The following is a 20,634-nucleotide window of genomic DNA, read 5'->3' on the forward strand; positions in this document are numbered from 1 at the left end:
AAAGTGCTATACAGCTAAAGATAACAGTTAGCATTTTGTAGTACCTCAAGGATTTCAAAGCACTTTACAAACATTTTAAATCCTCACAAAAAACCTTGGGATAGAGGTGTTTTCATCATCCTCATTTAACCTTTGTCTCCCTCAGTTTCCCCATCAAATGCCACTGGTCCTGCTATGTGGCCTCCAGAAGCTATATGATGCTATGAAAAGAAAGCTGGGCTCAGGAAGGAAGACCTGGAACCCAGTTCTGCCTCTAACAAAGACTAGCTGTGTGACCCTGGGCAAGTCAATTAACCTCTCAGCGTCCCAGGCAACTTTCTAAGGCTATGGGTTGCAAAGTAGGTACCAACCTAGGAATTCCCTAAGCCAGTCCTTTACAGCTGATTTGAGTACTTCTAATACTCAGAATAACTAGGTCATTCATAGTTGTTCTTTGAACAATACTGCTCTTACTGTATACAATGATCTCTTGGTCCTGCTCACTTCACTCTTCAGTATTTCATGCAAGTCTTTCCATTGTTTTCTAAAATCCGCCAGCTCATCATTTCTTACAGCACACAAGTCCTTTTCTCACAGTAAATATATGAACCAGGTAGGAAAAGGAAGTGGACAAGAAGTCAGGATATTTTGATTTTAGTTTCTGCTCTGTCACTAACTAGCACTAAATGCTCTTAGAAAAATCACATCCTATGGTTAGACCCCTTTACTCATGGCATTCATAATTAAAAAGAGATTTATATTCCATAATAATGGAGCAACCAATAAGTGGTATTTTGTGAAGTTTAAAAACCTATAAAATGTTATATAAATATAATATATAATATAAATGTTAGTAATAACCATAATAGCTAATATTTATATAGCACTTTAAGTACGCAGAGTGTTTGAAATATGTAACTCATTCGTTTGATTTTCTGCCTTCTACATTATTTGATCATCTACCTGGGGGAGATAGATTCTATTCCTTAACTCTACTTGACAGATATGGAAACTGAGTTGTGCATGTTCGCAGAGCTAGTAAGGCGATATCTGAACCCATATTCCTGACTCTGAATTCAACATTTCAGGCCCTACCCCACCATCCCTCTCCATTATTCTAACCTAAGCTTACCCATAGTTACAAACACCAAAGAATGTAACTAACAGAACACTGAGCCCTCCTTCAATAGCAATTAACTTCTCCTTGAGAAATTCTTCTCAACACTGAATCAGGTTCAGATGATGTAAGAGAACATGTGACAGCTAAGAATGAGAAAATAAAACAATATAGAGCTAGAGATGCCTTCTATCTTAAGGTTTAGCTGTCCAAGACTACAATACAGACTATGGAAATTCCTTTAATTCATCTCCTCTTGCTAGGTATGTAGGTAGCTGACTCATGGAAACCAAAAGATAGTGTGAAACAACTTAAAATTTGGTCTAGACACAAGGGCTTCCCATCACCAATGTAACATTGTCCTCTGTCAACTTCTTGGCAGATTTAGTAGGTTCTGAGTCATCTGTGCCCTGAACAGACTACACTTTAGCACTGCTGAAAAGACAATCTTCCCAGAGGCCAATACTCCAATGCCTAAATGCAGGATGTGACCTAAAGGCAAGTAGTTACGGGTGCATTGTCATGACGAAATACCAGGCTGAAATGGAAAACTAGGGAGAGATGATGTGACAGTTCCGTCATCAGACCTGCCATTTCTTCTAGACAAGGCATTCATTGGGAGACTACTACGGCAACCACTCAAACAAAATAGAACCAAATGACAAACTTGGAAACGATCTAATTATTCACCTCTTATGGCTTCCTCATCTGTAAAATGGAGATAATCTTAGCATCCAACCTCCAGGACTGTCATTAAGGATCAAATAAGATAATAACTGTAAAGCACTTAGCACAGTGCCTGGCGTACAGCAAGAGCTATATAAATGATAACTGTTATTATCATTGCTATTTTTGTGAATACCTATGGACAAGTGCATGCCCCCATATGTTTTGAGAGCTAATCCATCTTAACCATGTGTGCCAAGATGATTATCCAATGACTTTTATCACTGTTCAGTTTTTTTTTCATTCATGCCCGACTCTTTGTGACCCCATTTGGGATTTTCACAGCAAATATGTGGAGTGGTTTGTCATTTCCTTCTCCGGCTAATTTGATAGATGGTCAAGCGAGGCAAATAGGGTTAAATGACTTGCTCAGGGTCACACAGCTAGTAACTGTCTGAGGCCACATTTAAACTCCAGAAGATGAGTCTTCAGTACTCCAAGCCCAGCACTTTCTTCACTGTACCACTTAGCTGCCATTCAATCACTAGAGCTAAGAAAATAATTTTTTTAAAAAACATAGAAATTCAAATTAATGAATTAAGTATCATTTCCCTTAAATAAGGCCCCGTTCTTCCTAGGATATAAGGACTTTTTAGCAAGTATAATACTGTACCTTGCCCTACACAACAGATGCATTACCTAAATGGAGTACATATTTATGTCTTTTTACTCTAATTACATTATAAATTCATTAGAGGAATTAGCTATAATAATTGAAAGCAAGGCTGCATCTGTTATACCTTGAAGTTAGAATAAACAAAATTACCAATTAATTCATCTGTTTGGAAAGACTGCATTTTTTCTTACAGGGGAACTCTCCAAATGGAGTACAATACCACTAATTCTTTTAAGTGACCAAAGTAATGTTCAGTGGTCTAACACAAATATTTCCTACAAGCATCCCGTACCCCAGTAACTTGAAAAAGTTAGAAAATTGCAGCATTCTAGAGCTAGAAGGGATCAGAAATTATGTAGAAAAATAAGAGTTTATTAAACGAAGAACAAATCTCTACATGATGCCATACTAACTTTCTGCTCCATACCCCACCCCAAAAGAGTACAAACTCTGTGTGGATAAGGTCTTTGTCATGTCTTTCTTAGTAAGCCTAGAATCTAGCACATTGCTTTGTACATGGTAGGTTCTTAATGAAGTTCTCTTAAAAAAACACCTTAGATATGATGGAGAAAATGAAGTCAAGAAAAGTTAGTGAAAATGTTGAATAGCTGGTTGACGGCATAAGTGAGATTTAAATACCGGTCTTCCCCCAAGCTGCTTAAAATGCTTGACCACAATGAATACTGTCCATTCGTTCATTTACTCATTTGTTTGACAAATACTCGTTGTTGAAAGCACATGGAGGTGATAAAAAATAGAGTAATATAAATATTACAGGATCAGTGTGGTCATAGTGGAAAGTACAGATGGATTGTGGACAGACAAGGGTTTTAGACACAGCTTTCCCACCAGCTCACTGGGTTTTAAAAGCCACGTTTATAAAATGCAAGAAGGGCTAGTCTTGATCAGGGGTTCTTAACTTTTTGTGTCTGTGGCACGAACCCTTTTGGCAGACTGCCGAAGCCTATGAGTTCCTTGAGAAAAATATCTTTACATGCATAAAATAAAAATAATTGTATTGAATAAGTTATCAAAATATTTTAAAACTCCTGGAGTAGATGATCTATCTCCAAGGTTCCTTCTCTCTCTAAAATTCTGATTTTATAGTTCCAAGTCTTCCTTGAAAGTGGATCAACAGAATATTTTGAAAGCAAAGGCTATTTCATTTTTATCTGTGTTTACCTAACACCTAGCAGAGTACCTGGTACATAGTAGGTACTTTATAAATTTTTGTTATTAGTTGATCAATAAAGAGATTCTAAGAGTAGCTAATTTATGTTCATGATATTTTAATCATTAAAGTTTCCTAGAAGCAGATGAATGTTCCAAAGCATCTGTACGTATTCATGACAATCTAAAGTATATCTAGGATAGAAGATGGAATGAGTTTAATAACAAACATGTATTGAGTATATGACATATTCAGAAAACTGTGTTGTAGGAGAGGCCTACAGTGAAGAATAGAGATTAGACCTATACTTTCTTTGGTATGAGGAACTCCCAAATGGGGAAATTCCCTCAGTCAATGCAGGTAGGCACACTCTCTGCGACTTAGATTGTAAGAAAGTTGCCTAATATGTTGAAAGGTTAGACCTTCAGAGCCACAAGTCAATGAGTCAGAAGTATAACTTGAATGCAGGTCTTCCCAACTCACAGTCTAGCTCTCTCTCCATCAATATAAAAAGTCAGTGCCTAGCCTCAACAAGTGGCACCTGAGTAGAACCCTGGAAGAAACTCTAGTTACCAAAAAGGAAGCTGAAATGAGAACAGAATGAAGTCTAGGTAAAGATATAAGAAATGAAATGTGAGTTTCTGTGACTAAGTTCCTTTTTTTATTTAGTCATTCATTCAAAAAATAAAAAAAATTAAGTATTTGGTATGTAGAAAAAATTAAGCGCTTGGTATATAGAATGCATCGTACTGGGCTGAAAGAAGACTCAAGGATGAATTAATCAGTTGGTGACTTCAGGAAGCTTACAGTCTAAAAGAACATGAGAGTTAAATAGCTCTAAAACAAAATGTAACAATATTTTCCCTAGAGGGGTACTGAGGAGAAATAGATTATCTCTGATTATGAGACAGAGAAATGATCCAGCCACAGTTGGAAACAGCTTCATGGAGATGGTGAGAGCATTTTAACCAGGTTTTGAAGAATGGATAGGAATTCAAAAGGCACACTGGTCTGGAAGGTGAATAGACAAGCAGAATAGCCAGAATGAACTTTATGAGCAAAGGAATGGATGAGAGCTTCTGGGGAGATGAAAAGTAGTCTATTTTGGCAGAAGGATTGCACATGGAAAGAGGCACAGTGGGAGAAAATACTACAAAGGAAGATTTAAGCCAGACTGTGGAGAGACATAAATACTACATAAGTTTGGACCTACTCAATAGGCAATGATGTGCTATAGAAGTTTTTGACCAATGTTTTAAGATCTGTTCATCAGCAAGATTAATCAAACAATTAAGAGGTAGAGAGGGAAGGCCAGAGAATGAGAGGTTGATGGAGAGGCAATTTTCCTTTTTTTAAAAATCATGATACAGAATCAAATCAAGTACTCCAAGTACTCTAAATTTTCATACACTTTCACTGTGGTACACGGTTATTGAAAGCAAGTGGTTTTAATATAATGCATTCGATCTTTTATGGCAACATTAGCGAGCAGTAACATTAAAAAAAATTCCCCACCTACATTGAATGATTTTGAATAAAGGAAATATAAAGAACTATGTTTAATATTTATTTATTCTACTAAATCAGGCCCGAACTAAAAACCATCTCCAGGAATTAAAGCAACTTCCATTCTCAAAACATTCCAATTATAAAAGGCATCTGGATTTTTTTAACAAAGGAAGAAAAGGTGAAAGCAGAAAAAGGAATATATTCATAAGGAAATGAAGCGATCAAAAGTTCAGACTGTGGTTAGATTTATTTTCTTTAAGCCACTTGGAAGTCTTCAAGCTGCCACTTATTTTACCAAGAATTTATTACTGTGATGTCAAAATGGCAACCACACAGGTATGTGGAATGTTTTGGCAAGCAGCTGAAAAAGAAGAGGCAGGACAAAGGTCAAGTCACAATTTTCCCTGGTAAGCATCACCCATTAATTGTGCCTTGGCTTTGACACACCAAGCTGCCATCGGATCCATTTCAACAATAGAGTCATTTTATGATAGGAATGGAAGTGAGCCATAGGGTTCAAGCTTTCAAGATACATTTAGCTAATGCAAGGCATGCATCAGGATACTCTAGGCGCCTCCAGGGAATGAACACTTTAAATTCCTCACTCTAGAAGACTGATGGAAGAAGGAAAGGAAACTGACACAAGAAGGGAAAAAATACTTCCCCAAATACCTTATTTAAAAAAGCAGGCTGCACATATTTTATTTATTTCCACATTCCCATTAGGTTACTCACTTATCCAATCAACAGACTTCTTATATATCTCAGAAATCCATTCTGAGCATGACAAGGAGATCTTAAGAGAGATAATGAGATTTTATTAGATGGCTTTTAAGGGTCTTTTCCAATAAAACCATGATTCGACGACCCTCTTTTACTCAATGAGTATGTCTCTATGCTCAGAGAAGGAATCAAACACATAAGTAGAAGTAACAAGAACTAATAGAGGGAAAATAGAAGATTACATCAAAAACAAAAAACTGCAGAGGATTTAGAAAAAGAGGCAACCTTTATATTTCGAAAATCTTATTTCGTACTAAAATTCCCCAATGTCATTCAATCAATAAACATTTATTAAGTGCTTACTATGTACCAAGGGACACAAAAGAGGCAAAGACCCTGCTCAAGGAATTTACAATCTAATGGGGAAGAAAACTTGTGAATAAATATATAATATATATATATCAAGCTATATATAGGATAAACAGGAAATAATTAAAAGGGGGAAGGGAGTAAAATTAAGAGGGATTGGGGAAAGTTTCTTGCAGAAGGTCAGATTTTAGTTGAGACTTAAAAGAAAACAGGGAAGTTAATAGTTGGGGCAGAGGAGGGAAAGCAATCTAGGCATGAGGGGCAACCTGAGAAAAATGTCTGCAGCCATGGGATCAAGTTAAGCATTTCTTGTTGTTCAGTCATTTCAGTCTTTTCCAACTCTTGGTGACCCCCCCCAATTTGGGGTTTTCTTGGCAAAGACACTGCAGGGGAGGGGGTTGCCATTTCCTTCTCCAGCTCATTTTACAGATGAGGAAACTGAGGCAAAGAGGGTTAAGTAACTTGCCCAGGGTCACACATCTAGTAAGAGTCTGAGGCACATTCAGTCCCAGCACTTTGTCCACTTCGCCACCTAGCTTCCCCAAAATTTAGCACTACTTAACATTAAAGCATGCATGCAGTCAACACTTTTTGTGGTAGCAAACAACCAGAAACAAAGATGATGCTCATCCATTGGGAAATGCTCAACCAGATAGACAGGTAGATAGATAATGTGTGCATATACATATATATATATGTGTGTGTGTGTGTGTGTGTGTGTATACATATGTATATGCACATATACACATACAATAATCAGGTTTGTTTTGGTTTTGTATGTGTATATATGTGCGTGTGTGTGTGTATACACACACGCACATATATACACACAGAATGGATTATTACTGAGTCTTAAATGAAAAGGTGAAGGATTCAGAAGGGTGGAAGGCCTTATGTGAATGGAACTAAGAGTGAAATAAGTAGAATCATAAAAAATATATAGAATGATTACAATGATGTATCTCTCAGTCTCTCTCTCTCTAATTGCTTTATAGGATAGCACTGTGGGAGGGAAAGGAGAAGAGATACTAGGTAAAATTTGGTGAAGTAAAAAAAGAATCTCAACATTAAAAAGAAGAAGAAGGAAGGAAGGAAGGAAGGAAGGAAGGAAGGAAGGAAGGAAGGAAAGAAAGAGAGAAAGCATCACTTGAGCTGAATCTTGAGAAACTCCAGAGATTCAAAGAGGAGAAAATAAGGATAGAGTGTATAGCAGGCAAGGGAACACCTAGCGCAAAGGCATGGAATGAGAGAGATGGAGATATTGTTTATGGGGAACAAGAAGACAATTCAGCTGCTAGACCATCAAGTACAGAAAAGGAAGTAATGTATCATAAAGCTAGAAAGGTAGGCTGAGGCCAGATTGGGAAGCTCTTTATATGCCAAAGGAGTTTTCATTTTATTCTCAAAGTGATAAGAGTGACTAGATTATTAATCAGGGGAGAGACACAGGAAAATCATTTTGGCAGAGTTCAAAGGACTGAGGATTGAGGAGCTGTGTAGAAGATGCATTAGAGAAGGAAAGGATACCAATTAGGAGGCTCTTGAAATTATAACATGACAGAAAGCACCATATTTATGACAGAAACCCTATTTATATAATAGTCTGACAATTAAGTACTTTGTTAATCCCTAAGACCTCACATTAAATATAAAATGAAAGCCTCAGCTAACTGGCATTCAATTAACCACAATTCACAACTAACAGAAATTTTTTAAGAGTAGAGATTTGAGAAAAACAGAATCAGAAAGCGTATTATTGGTATGCAAGAGGTGATGTAAGCCTAACTAGCATGGAAGCCAAGTGAATAGAGATAAAGGTATGGATGCAAAAGTTATTGTGAAAGTGGAAACAACTTGAAGTTTAGCAAACTCAATGGATATGTGTAGTGAAGGAGAGTGAAGATAAATAGATTCACAAACAGCAACAAAATATACAAAAATATCTAGGTTATAAAGGGAGTAAAGATAAAGGAAATGGAATGACCTAACAAATGGAATTCACAAGGCCACAAGAGGCTAAAGGCCTTAACTCAAATGGACAAACCAATAGTCCAGAAATTTTGATACAAATGGAAACAGCAAATGGAATTTTCTACTAGTCTGACAAGGAGTGCATCACAGTGGAACTGTGAGAAGTGAAAGATGTGAATATGAATCCTTCCCTGGGAATCATAGTTGCCCTTCAGACTTTCCTTAGAAAGACCTCATTCACTGCTTAACTTTTTAAATTGCCGTTTAATTAAGTGCCTCTGGGTCCTTAAACCTGTGCTTCCACAGCTGAGTTGGATCACTTTTCAAACAAGTTGGCAACTTCTCACTTTAGAAGCTTTTCCCTGAAATCCTCACTTGTCAATCCCAGCCTACATGCAACCCTTCAGACCCCTGCATTCATCTACCGTGTGGTTTATGGTTGACTCAGGAAGAAAAGCACCATATGCAAATTAATGTTGGAAGCATCCAAGAAAGAGTAGCATCATGAAAACTTAAAAAGGAGAACATATCCAGGAGGAGAAATTAGTCAAAGGATTGAAATGAAGCAGGTAGGTTGAGAAGGACAAGGGCTGACAAAAAACACAGATGCGACAATTAAGAGAGATCACTAGTGATTCTGGACATACGTTTCAGGTGAGTGATGTAGGCAGAAGCCAGAGTGCAAAGGACTGAGGAGGAAGTAAATGGAGAAGAGGTGGCAATAGCAAAAGTAAATAGCTTTCTCAAAGGATTTGGCTGAGAGAAAAAAGAGAGTGATAGGAATATAGCTGGAGAGGTGAGGGTGAGGGTGAGAGTGTGTGTGTGTATGGGTGTGTGTGTGTGTGTGTGTGTGTGTGTGTGTGTGTGTGTGTGTGTGTGTGTGTGTGGGTGGGTTTGTGTGGGTGAAGGGTGTGTGTGTGTGTGTGTGTGTGTGGTGAGGGTGAAGGGTGTGTGTGGGTGTGTGTGTGTGTGTGAGAGAGAGAGAGAGAGAGAGGAGAGAGAGAGAGGAGAGAGAGAGAGAGAGAGAGAATGACTGAGGTTGCAATGTGCTGGAGAAGATGAGAAGATGGGAGCACATTCAATCAAACATACATGTGGAATGGTTGGCCAGAAGAAGGCCCGTCTCTTTGTCAGAGAACAGAGCAAAATAGGAGCAGGAGATAAGATCAAAGAATTTTGAGATGAATAGAGAAAGGAACTCCCATCAAATGACCTCAATTTTCTCAGTAAAGTAAGAGATAAAGTACTCAGCTGAAAGACAGGAATGGGATGAGGGTGGCTTGAAGAAGGAAAAGAAGATTTGGAACAGTTTGAGACCAGGAACCAACAGCAAGGAATAAAAGGACTCCCCTGGCTTTAGTGAGGACCCAGCTGAAGTTGGATAACATGAATTTTTAATATATCCAGTCACCACAGCTTAACATCCTCCAATACCAGAAGAAAAGTAGGAATGGAGAAATCACTATGAAGCCCTAACATGTTATCTAAATGGGACTCATCGTCATCATTATTATGAACTATTGTTGCCATAAGGTAGTATGGCCTGGGTGAATTTGAGAGTCAGGATGATGTGGGTTCAAATATGCCTCAAATAAATATTTAGTTTAGCCTACTATGTATAAACCTGGGTCAAGTGATTTAAATTCTATTCTATATAAATTCCTCAGACCATGTGACCTTAACCATATCTTCTGGAAGGAGTTTTCTAGGTTAAGAACCATTAAATTGTATCTATTTTTAGGGTACAATCTAAGAATCCTATTTATCACAGAAGCTCAGAAACTCTAAAAGGGTCCACCACCTTAAAACAAGGGATGAAGATGACAGAAGGAATGTTATACACCACTCTTTGATTAACCGATCAGTCAATTGCATGCCTTTTTGTCCTACTTGCTACTAGAGAACTCAAGGTGAATGGAAATCCTTAGCCAACAGAAAAGGATATATATATATATATATATATATATATATATATATATATATATATATATATATATATATATATATATATATATATATATATATATATATATATATATATATACATGTATATATGTATATATGTATATGTATATGTGTATCTGTATATGTATATGTGTATATGTATATATGTATATGTGTATATATGTATATGTATATGTGTATCTGTATATGTATATATGTATATTTATATATGTATATGTGTATGTGTATATATATATAGACATGTGTGTATGTTTGTATATGTGTGTATATATATATATATATGTATATATATGAAAAATGAAGAAAGAAGACTAGGGCAAGAGTAGCCACAGGATAACAAAAGTTCACTCCCCAACACAGTGCCCTCGAGATTAGCTCAAGCTCTCTTTAATTTTCTCCTCTACTACATTGTATTTTCCACAAGAACAAGGCTTATGTCTTATTTAAACTTTATATTCTCTGGTGTTTAATAAACATTTATTGAATAATTTGATAGATTCCCATAATGAAAAGTTCAATGGCAGTATATCAAGACAATGCTATCATGTAATTAAGGCACAGAATTGGATTTTAATGTCAGATTGGGATATGGGCCAGTCAGTTTCCTATTCAATGACCTCTAGTTCCAAATTTTTTTGTTGTGACCTTAGTAATAATCCATAAAACCAAATATTCATATATACAAACAAAATATTAAATGAAAGTATATAGAAAAATACACTGTAATGTTTCTATATATAATACGTACAGCTATTTTTAAATGAATATGATAAATCACCCTAATGTCATGGCATCCTGATAGAAAAGGTGTCCACATAGAGACCTTATGCCTTTTTGTATCACATTGATCCCACTCCTGTTCAAAATGGGAAATATAGTATCCATCATTGCCCTCAAAGAGCCTTATCTTCTCAAGGCCTTAGAGTACAGTCAAGTTTAATTCCAACAGTAGAGGACTCACATCTGAACCCAAAGAGTCTCAAGTGATAACTCTTACCCTCACCAAATGGCCTATGTGGTATTGTTCTGGGGGAGGCTCCAACATGAATGTGTGGCCAGGATTTACTCCTCAATGCTGGTACTCTGAACCACAAAGCTCTTTCATCTACTGCCTCAGAGAGTCATCATATAAGAGAATTGTTGAATATAAACTTCCGCTTAAACCAAACTGACTCAAACCCTCCCTCCCCTTCAAAAAAAAAATCCCTCAGCATCCTTTACATCTTTCCAATATGGTCTAATGAGTTTGGTTGGTTTTTTTTGGGGGGGGGCAGAGAGGGAGGGACACACACACACACACACACACTAGATTAAAAGTAAAGTATGCCCGTTATTTGTAGAACACAAACACTACTGTTGATAGCTAAAAAACAATGTCCTTACTGACATGATTTCTCAAATTCTACTTTTAAAAATGCCATGACTTGGGGATTCTAGTTAATTGAATGCCTGTTAGCTCAAGCTTTAATTATAAATTTGATTTTTTTTTTAAATGCAGGGTCAATGCTAAACAAATAGTCTACTTAATAGCAAAACTATCAAAGAAACAGGAGTGGATATGAATATTGAAAAAGGTTGGGTGGGTGGCATTTTCTGTCTGTGCTATTTTCTGTTTGATAAGAATCACTTTTGATAAGCACGGTATATTGATTTTCCATTAAACTAAATAAGAAGAAACAAAACCATTATGATTTCAACAAGCACTTAAATCAGGATTACAGCAGCTATTGTGAAGTTGCCTTTCCAGCCAGAGAAACAAAAAAATGTCAAAATAATGCCAGGGGTTTCCAAACACCCAGCAACAGCTGGTTTGCATCTTAGCACCTGGAGCTCTGAATAGCTGAACCAGAGGGTGGCTGATGCATGAGGAGTCTGAGGTATCTGTAAACCATCAAGCACATGTCTTATGAGGAGTGAGGATATCAGGCCTTTCAAACACCAAACACACACACACACACACACCACACACACACAAAAAAAAAAGTGAGTGCAATCTGGGGGTAGAAAGGGAACCATTTACTTATATGTGGTTCATTATACTGCGCATGCTAATATTTAGAATTTCCAGGATTTTTAGAATGATGCGTCTAACTTTAAGAAATCTTCTGTCTCTCTCTCTGTGTCTGTGTCTCCGCTCTGTGTCTGTGTCTGTGTGTGTGTGTGTGTGTGTGTCTGATATGCTAGATACATTAGGCATTATGTATCCTACCACAGGCAGCTGGGTGACACAGAAAGAGCAGAATATGAAATCTGGAAGACCTGAATTCAAATCTAGACTCAGACACTAGGTGTGTGACCCTGGGTAAATCTCTGCTTGTCTCAGTTTCCTCATCTATAACACAGGGATAATTACAGCGCCTCCCTCCCAGGGTTGTTGTGAGGACCAAACGAGATAATATTTGTAAAGCACTCTGTAGACCTTAAAACACCACATTAAGTCCTAGCTATGATCACATCGTGACCTATCAGTCATGTTAAAATGATTCTTCACTTTCCATAAAGTTATGTAGTGAGGTTTCTACTCTACATGTAAGCTCATTGATTGAATTGAAGGTTATTCAATTTTTGGAAGTACATGATTCACCAACAATTTTATCCAACAGGTCTGCTTTATAAAGTATGACAACTGCATTTGAATAATTAGTATTACTGGTGTCTGGGTTAGTAGGCTGAAATGGACCAGGTCATTATAGCAATTATATGAACTATTAGAAACCCTAGAGATCACTGAATGAGCACAAATGCCAGCGACTGCATGGGAGAGGATTAAGCTTGCCAGGTTACAGTGGGAGAAGAAAGGGTGAAGGAGAGTGAGGAGGTGTCTAGGGAAGTATGAAATAGGTGGTTTAAGATTTCCACAAGGGAGGGGCCTGTGCCCATCATGTGATGTGGCTGTCTGTCACATGATATGGTTTGTAGCATAGCGTGTTCATTACATGATATGGTTTGTTCTTTGCATGCCATAGCACTATGTGGGTGAAATGGCATGTCTGGCATATTCCATAGTGTGTTGTGTTATGTCTGTCACATGGGATAGTATGTATGTTGCATGACACCGTTTGTCCATCACAGGGTAAAGGACAGTAATCACATGACAAAGGGTGTCCATCACATGATGTAGCGTTCCATCACATGGATAGCTGCTGCTTGACATGTTCGTCATGCGATACTACACTTCTGTCAAATGATGTAGCGTGTCCATTACATGAGGTAGCTTCTCTCTTTTATTGATATACACATTTAGAGGTAAATTTTCCCCTAAGATCAGATTTGGTTGCATCCCACAAACTCTGGTACGTTGTCTTGTTGTCATTTTCTTTGATGAAATTATTGATTGTTTCTATACTTCTTCTTTGACCTACTAATTCTTTTGAGTTAGATTACTTAGTTTCCAATTAGTCTTAATCTATGCTTCTATGGTCCTTTATTAAATGTAATTTTTCTTGCATTACGGTCTGGAAAAGATGCATTTAATACTCTTCTTTTCTACATTTGGTTGTGAGATTTTTACGCCTTAATACGAGGTCCACTTTTATGAAGGTGTCATGTACAGCTGAAAAATAGATATATTCCTCTCCATTCTCATTTAGTTTTTTTCCAGAGGTCTAATATATCTAACTTTTCTAAGATTCTTTTCATCTTTTCAACTTCTTTCTTATGTACTTTATGATTAGATTCATCTAGCTCTGAGAGGGGAAAGTTGAGGTCCTCCACTAGTGTAGTTTTATTGGCTATTTCTTCCTGTCACTCATTTAACTTTTCCTTTAAGAAGTTGGATGCTACAACATTTGATGTATGTGTTGTTATTCAGTTGTTTCAGTTGTGTCCAATTCTATGTGAACCTGTGTGGGGTTTTCTTGGCAAAGATACTGCAGTGGTTTGCTATTTCCCTCTCCAGCTCATTTTACAGATGAGGAAACTGAGGCAAACAGAGTTAAGTGACTTGCCCAGGGCAACACAGCTAGTAAGGCCAGACTGGAACTCTATCCACTTGCACCCCCTACCTGCCCCATTTCATGCATATATTTAGTATTAATATTACTTCATTATCTACGGTGCCTTTTAGCAAGATGTCATTTCCACATTTATCCCTTTTAATTAGGTCTCTTTTTGGTTTGTCTGAGATCATGACTGCTACCCCTGCTTTTTTGACTTCAACCCTGGGAAAGTCATTTTAAACCTGTTTCCCTCAGTTTTCTCACCTGTAAAATGAGGTGTTGAAGGAAATGGAAAACCACTCCAGTATCTTTGCCAAGAAAAACCCAAATGGGGCTATGAAGAGTCAGACGTGACTGAAAACAACTGAACAACTGAAAATTTCCTCCTGCTTATCCTTCTTTCTTTTTATCCTGTCTTTCCACACCCTCCTCTTTCCTTTATCCCCTTCCCATTCTTGTTCCCTATAGGGTAAGAGACTGCTCAATTGAGTATGAATATATAGCTATATATATATATATATATATATATATATATATATATATATATATATATATATACACACATACATACATGTATATGGGTATATGTATGTGTGTGTGTGTACACACACACACACACATACATACATACATAGTTCCCCTCCTAGAACCAATTTAGATGTGCAGTTCAAGCACTGCCCCCCCTCACCATTCCACCCCCACTATAAAAACTCTGCCATGTACACCTCTTTTATGTGAGATAATTTTCTCCATTATTCTCCTCCTTTCTCCCTTCTCACAGGATATCCCTCTTCCTCACCTATACAATTTTTTTTTACACCATCCCAACATAATGACTCACTCCCACACCCTCTTTCTATGTAGAATCCTTCTAAATGCTCTAATAATGACAAAGTTCTTAGAAGTTACATCATCTTCCATACATAAATATAAATGGCTTAAACTTATTGAGTGCCATATGATTTCTCTTTCATGTTTACCTTTGAGTTTTGCATTTGAAAGTCAAATTTTCTATTCAGCTCTGGTCTTTGCATCAGAAATTCTTGAAAGTCTTCTATTTTATTAAATAATCATTTTCCCCCAGCTTTGCTAGGTAAATATATCCCAAGCCCTCTGCTCTGTTACCATAGTAGCTGCTAAATCTTGTGTGATCCTGACTGTGGCTCCATGATATCTAAACAGTTTCCTTCTATCTGCTTGGATTATTTTCTCTATGACCTGGGATCTCTGGAATTTGGCCATAATATTCCTGAGAGTTTTCATCTTGAGACCTCTTTCAGGTGGTCAGCAAAGGATTCCTTCCATTTCTAGTTTACCCTCTGGTTCAAGAATATAAGGGGAGTTTTCCTTGATATCTTTTTGAAATATGATGTCTAAGATCTTTCTTTGATCATGGCTTTCAGATAGCAGATAATTCTTAAATTATTTCACCTCAATCTATATTCCAGTTGTTTTTTTTTTTCCTGATGGATATTTCAAGTTTGCTTCTAATTTTTTGTTCTTTTTTTACTCTCTTTTATTGTTTCTTAATGTCTCATGGAGTCATTAGCTTCCACTTGCCCAATTCTAATTTTAGGAATTATTTTCTTGAGTTAGCTTTTATAACTCCTTTCCCATTTGGCCAATTCTGCTTTTTAAGGAATTCTTTTCTTAAATATTTTTGTGCCTTTTTTTTTAACCAACCTCTTAATTGTCTTTTCACAATTTTCTTCCTTCATTCTCATTTCTTTACCTAATTTTTCTCCTACCACTCTTATCTGATTTTAAAAATCATTTTTTAGCTCTCATAAAACTCACATTTTTTTCTTTGAGACTTTATTTGTAGCTATTTGACTTCATTGTCTTCTGCTGAGTTTTGTGTTAACCATCCCTATCACCCTAGTAGATTTTTATGGTCAGCTTCTTTTTTTGTTGTTTGCTCATTTTCCCGCTCTATTTCTTTATTTTTAATTTTATGTTAAAGTTCGACTCTTTTCCCAGCATGGAGGGGGAGGAGCACTATCTTAAACTTCAGGCTTTTTCATACTAATGTTTTCAAAGCTAGTTCTCTATATTTCTATAAGCACGTGTGTATATGTATGTGTACACACACACTCACCTCAGTGTTGCTCTGTTTTTTTCTTTCTTCCTCTCCCTCACATATATGACCATATATATATAATCATAGGTGAATAAATGTAAATATGTGTGTATGTGTGCGTATCAGCACAGATAAAAACATACAGAGATCATGTCTTTTTTTTACCCAGATCAGTTTGTACCCAGATATAATTTATATGAGGCTGTCCAAATGTGCAAAATCTCTCCAGCCTTGCAGATCGGTATATAACTTTTTTTAATCTTAATTACCAATGGAAATGAGGAGTTAAGTAACCCATCCATGATCTCACAGCTAGTATGTGTCAAAGATGCGACAAAAAAACAAGTCTTCCTGACCCTAGAGCCAACCCCCTACCCATTATGTGATGCTGACTCTTAACAGACATATGTAGACAGATACATATAAATATATACATGTGTATACACAGGCATTCATATGAATTGGCATACGGCATTATATGTAAAGTGGTTTTGAAAAATTAAAACATTCTATCATGTCAGCTACTACAGATGACTGATAGATATGTAAATCTAGTTATAGATTTTTACACATATATCATAACAGAGCAAAGTAAAAAGGGTCTCTAGTTTAAGCAAGAGACCAAGAAGTTTCCCCTTTTTGAAATTAAACCAGAGACTACTAATAAATCAACTGTTTATTTCAGCCCTCAGAGGTACAGTACATTTCACACAGTCATTATCCTCTTGTGCCATCCTGGATAAATGTTAAACTACTGAGGCATGCAAGTATGTGCTAAGATCAATAGAAAACCAGGAATTCAGACATGGCCTTGATCCCAGACTACACAGCAGGGGTGCCTATAGAGGACAAGGACATAACATGTTGGAGAGCTCTACTTGTGCATCAGCTCACCAGCTGTGATCAGAACCCAATTTTCTCACCCATTTCTGGAAAGGGGTCAGGGAATAAGAAGCTCAAGTAAAAGAAAAGTGGAGGGGGGAAGCCCAACGTGGGTAATTCTATCAATGTGTAAGCTGGCCCGGGGCAAATAGCTATCCAGGGGAAAAACAAAACAAAACAATCAGGCCAACAGCAACCTAATAAATTTAAAAGAGAAACCTAAAGCCCCCAAAAGTTCACGGGGGCATATTCATGACTTAGGTGAGAGTAAAGTAATTCTAGTGAATCCTCTGAGACCCCCACCACCCCAAGTGAACATTTTGAGCAGAGGCAATCTGACCACCTACGCAGCTAAGCATCTAATGACCTGAGTGAGCCTATTCCAATCAAGCCACAAGTATCAATAATAAAAGAATAAAGATATAAAAGAAAAGATTTTGGTTTAATATAAGGAAAAATAATCAAACGAGAAATCCATAAGTATATGGGGCAGTCTGGGGGGCAATGGGTTCCCCTCACTGAAAATCTTCTTGCAAAGATGAGCATTGGTTGTGGATGTGTTGGGCCTCGTACATAGAACACTGAACTCAAAGTCAGGACAGCCCAAGATCAAAACCAAGCCTGCCTCACTAGCTGTGAGACTCTGAGAGCTCTCCTCACTTGACGGACACAATTTCCTCATCTGTAAAATGGAAATAAGTTCCTGTATTTCACATGATTTTTGTGAGAATCAAATGAGATAATATATAGACCGTTGCAAACCCCAAAGTGTCACATATATGTGATTAATTATAAGAATAAGGTAATTAACCTGTATTCTATTCTGTTGAGATAAAGAAAATAATTATATGTGCTGAAAAAATGTATCTGATAAGCATGGGTAGTTAGTAATATAAACAAACTTACTAGGGAAAGAAAAATTTTGCCAATTAGCCTTTTCTTTTTTATAAGTACCAATCAATATTCTAGTTTATTTTGGTTTTTTCCCAAAGTCCTTCAAAAACTTTGGTTGCTAAAGTTAAGTGGCCCTTGAGGAGTCTTACTTTTCTAGGAGTTAGGGGAAGTTATGGGTTTCTCAATCAATTCCTACATGGGAGAAAGAATATCATGAAAATAGGACCAGGGCAGTAAGACAACTTATTCTCCTGAAACAAAACAAAAACAAAAATAAACCAGCTATATCATAGCAATAAGCTTTGGTGAAAAATTTCTGAAAATCTGTCCCCTCTATATATGGGGGCTTCAGCATGGAGTTGGTTTGTTTGTTTTTAATTCAATTTGCTTTTCTTTAACAAAAGTAAGTATCTAGAAGACAGTTCTCGCCTAATAGCATATATATTTTATTTCTAAATTAATTCATCAATACTGCTTATTAAATACCTACTTGCTGCAAAGCATTGAGAATGTAAAGGTAAAAAATAAAAAATTCCCATCCTAAAGGAACGTATACTCTATTGGGGGATGACAATATTAACAGAGAAATAAAAATTATCCTACATACTAATAAAAGAAGTTGTTGTTCAATCCTTTTTCAGTCATCTGATTATGGCCCCATTTTGTTTTTTTTTTTTTTTTTTGTGCAAAGAAATTGAGTGCTTTGCCATTTCCTTGTCTAGCTCAGTTAACAGACAAGGAAACTGAGGCTAACAGGTTTAAGTGACTTGCCCAAAGTCACACAGCTTGGAAGTGTCAGCACTCTATCCACTGCATCACCTAGGGAGGCCCCAAAGAAGTTACTACAAGTTGGTAAAATGTGATGGCCTTCACCTGTCTAACTACAATAAAAAAAACTCTTGAGCAGTTTTTCTAGAAAATTCTACAATTTTAAAAGCATAATAAATTGTTCCCTATGTTGAAGAATGAAGGTAAAAGACATTTAAGACTTTAAAAAGAACGCTTAGTAAGCGATGTTGATTTTAGCAGAAACAACTCAACAAACATTTCTTAAAGATCTTCTTTGTGTAAGGCACTGTGTTATGGATACAAAGTTGAAAATGAAACACTGCCCATAAGGAGCTTACAACCTTTTCCCCACTGTATCATGGGGTTGTAATGGGAAAGATGCAATGTAAAGAAAGCCAACTTAAAGAGCAGCTAGGTGGCACGGTGAGTAGAGCACCGGCCCTGAAATCAGGAGGACCTGAGTTCAAATCCAACCTCAGACACTTGACACACTAGCTAGTGTGACCTTGGACAAGTCACTTAACCCCAACTGCCCTGCCTTCCCCACTCCAAAAAAAGAAAGGAAAAAAAGCCAACTTACCAGTGGTTCATTGATTGGCACGTGGCAAGGTATCACCACCTTGAACAAAGAAAAAATAACAAATTAAGTATGAGACACTTTTAAAACACCCTGGGATAAACTCTGTTCCAACTGGAATCCATCCAGTGTCTTTAAGTTATGTTCCTCATTAAACAGGAAAGAAAAAGAACCTAAGAATAAGGGTTATGAGTTTATATGATCTAAGGAAAATCTTCAATAAAGTGATAATTCATCTAAAGTCAGGAAGAAACTAGATTAAGGAGAAGATGGAAGAGGTGAATTTAAGCTCTATTTTTAAGAAGTGATCTCCTGAGTTAGGTGACTGATTGAATTATTATTATTATGATTCTCAATTATATTATTTTTGAATTGATTATTTGAATCAATTATTATTGATTATTGATTGAACAGCAAATGCTCAGGCATTCCTAAAAGGCTAGATGAGAGAGGGGAAAAGAAGATGTACAATAAAGGATTTAAATGCCACATTCTAAATGTAGGATAATTTTGAAAAAAATTGACCGCAACAATTAAGAGCATATGTGGAATTGTGCCAGATGCCAGAGTTCAGTTGAAGTTGTGGAACCCCAATCAGATTGCCTGATAATAATACCTCACACTTACAGAGCACTTGAAGATTTACAAAGCATTTTGTATACATTATCTCTTCTCCATGAAGTAGGTGTTAATTATCATCCATCATTTTACAGAAAAGGAAACCGAGGTAGAAAGAGACCGAATGACCTTCCCAGAGTAACACAGCTGTCAATGTCAGAGGTAGGTCTCAAACTCGGGTCTTCTTGACTCCAAGTCCCATAATTTTATTTGCTATTCTATCTCAGGTCAACTCTGCCGAAAAATCTCTATTCTGTAACCAGTAGAAGATTACTGAGTAGTGGGAGGATGTTGAGGGGATAGAGGGGAAAACTTTCAGGGGCAGAGAGGGCGGAGGAAGATCAGTGACCTACAACCTTCCTCTTCAACAAAGAAATTAAAAAAAAAGCCTACAGGGATACTGGTCAGTTGAAGCCTGCAAAATGAGAGGCATAAAACAATATTTTCCAGGCTACAGAAGGAGGATGAAAATTGTAGCCACTTCCAAACCTCTTTCATGTCAGCATCTTGGGGGAAAACAAAACAAAACAAAATCTCATATAATCCACTCTATTTCACCTTTGGCCAAGTTTTAATAATGAGTTTTGATGATGATGGTGATGGTGATGATGATGATGGAAAAGAAGAGAGAAAGGATAGAGAGAAAAGAGGGAGGGAGGGAGAGAGAAGAAGAAGGGGAAAAATAGAGGGATGATACTGTTTTATTATCT

The 20,634-nt window shown here is 36.9% G+C and overlaps 1 protein-coding gene across 2 annotated transcripts in view; it reads right to left on the reverse strand.

The window, feature by feature from the left end:
- The window catches only part of TNS3 (tensin 3), a 424,477-nt gene that overhangs the window by 242,494 nt on the left and 161,349 nt on the right, over nucleotides 1-20,634 (reverse strand). For both annotated transcript variants that reach the window (XM_036738320.1, XM_036738321.1), the window contains one exon: nucleotides 19,310-19,348. The gene's annotated coding sequence lies outside the window, so the exon portion shown is untranslated. The remainder of the gene's footprint in view (nucleotides 1-19,309; nucleotides 19,349-20,634) is intronic.

Source organism: Trichosurus vulpecula, chromosome 9 (assembly GCF_011100635.1).
Source record: "Trichosurus vulpecula isolate mTriVul1 chromosome 9, mTriVul1.pri, whole genome shotgun sequence".
NCBI lineage: Eukaryota > Metazoa > Chordata > Mammalia > Diprotodontia > Phalangeridae > Trichosurus > Trichosurus vulpecula.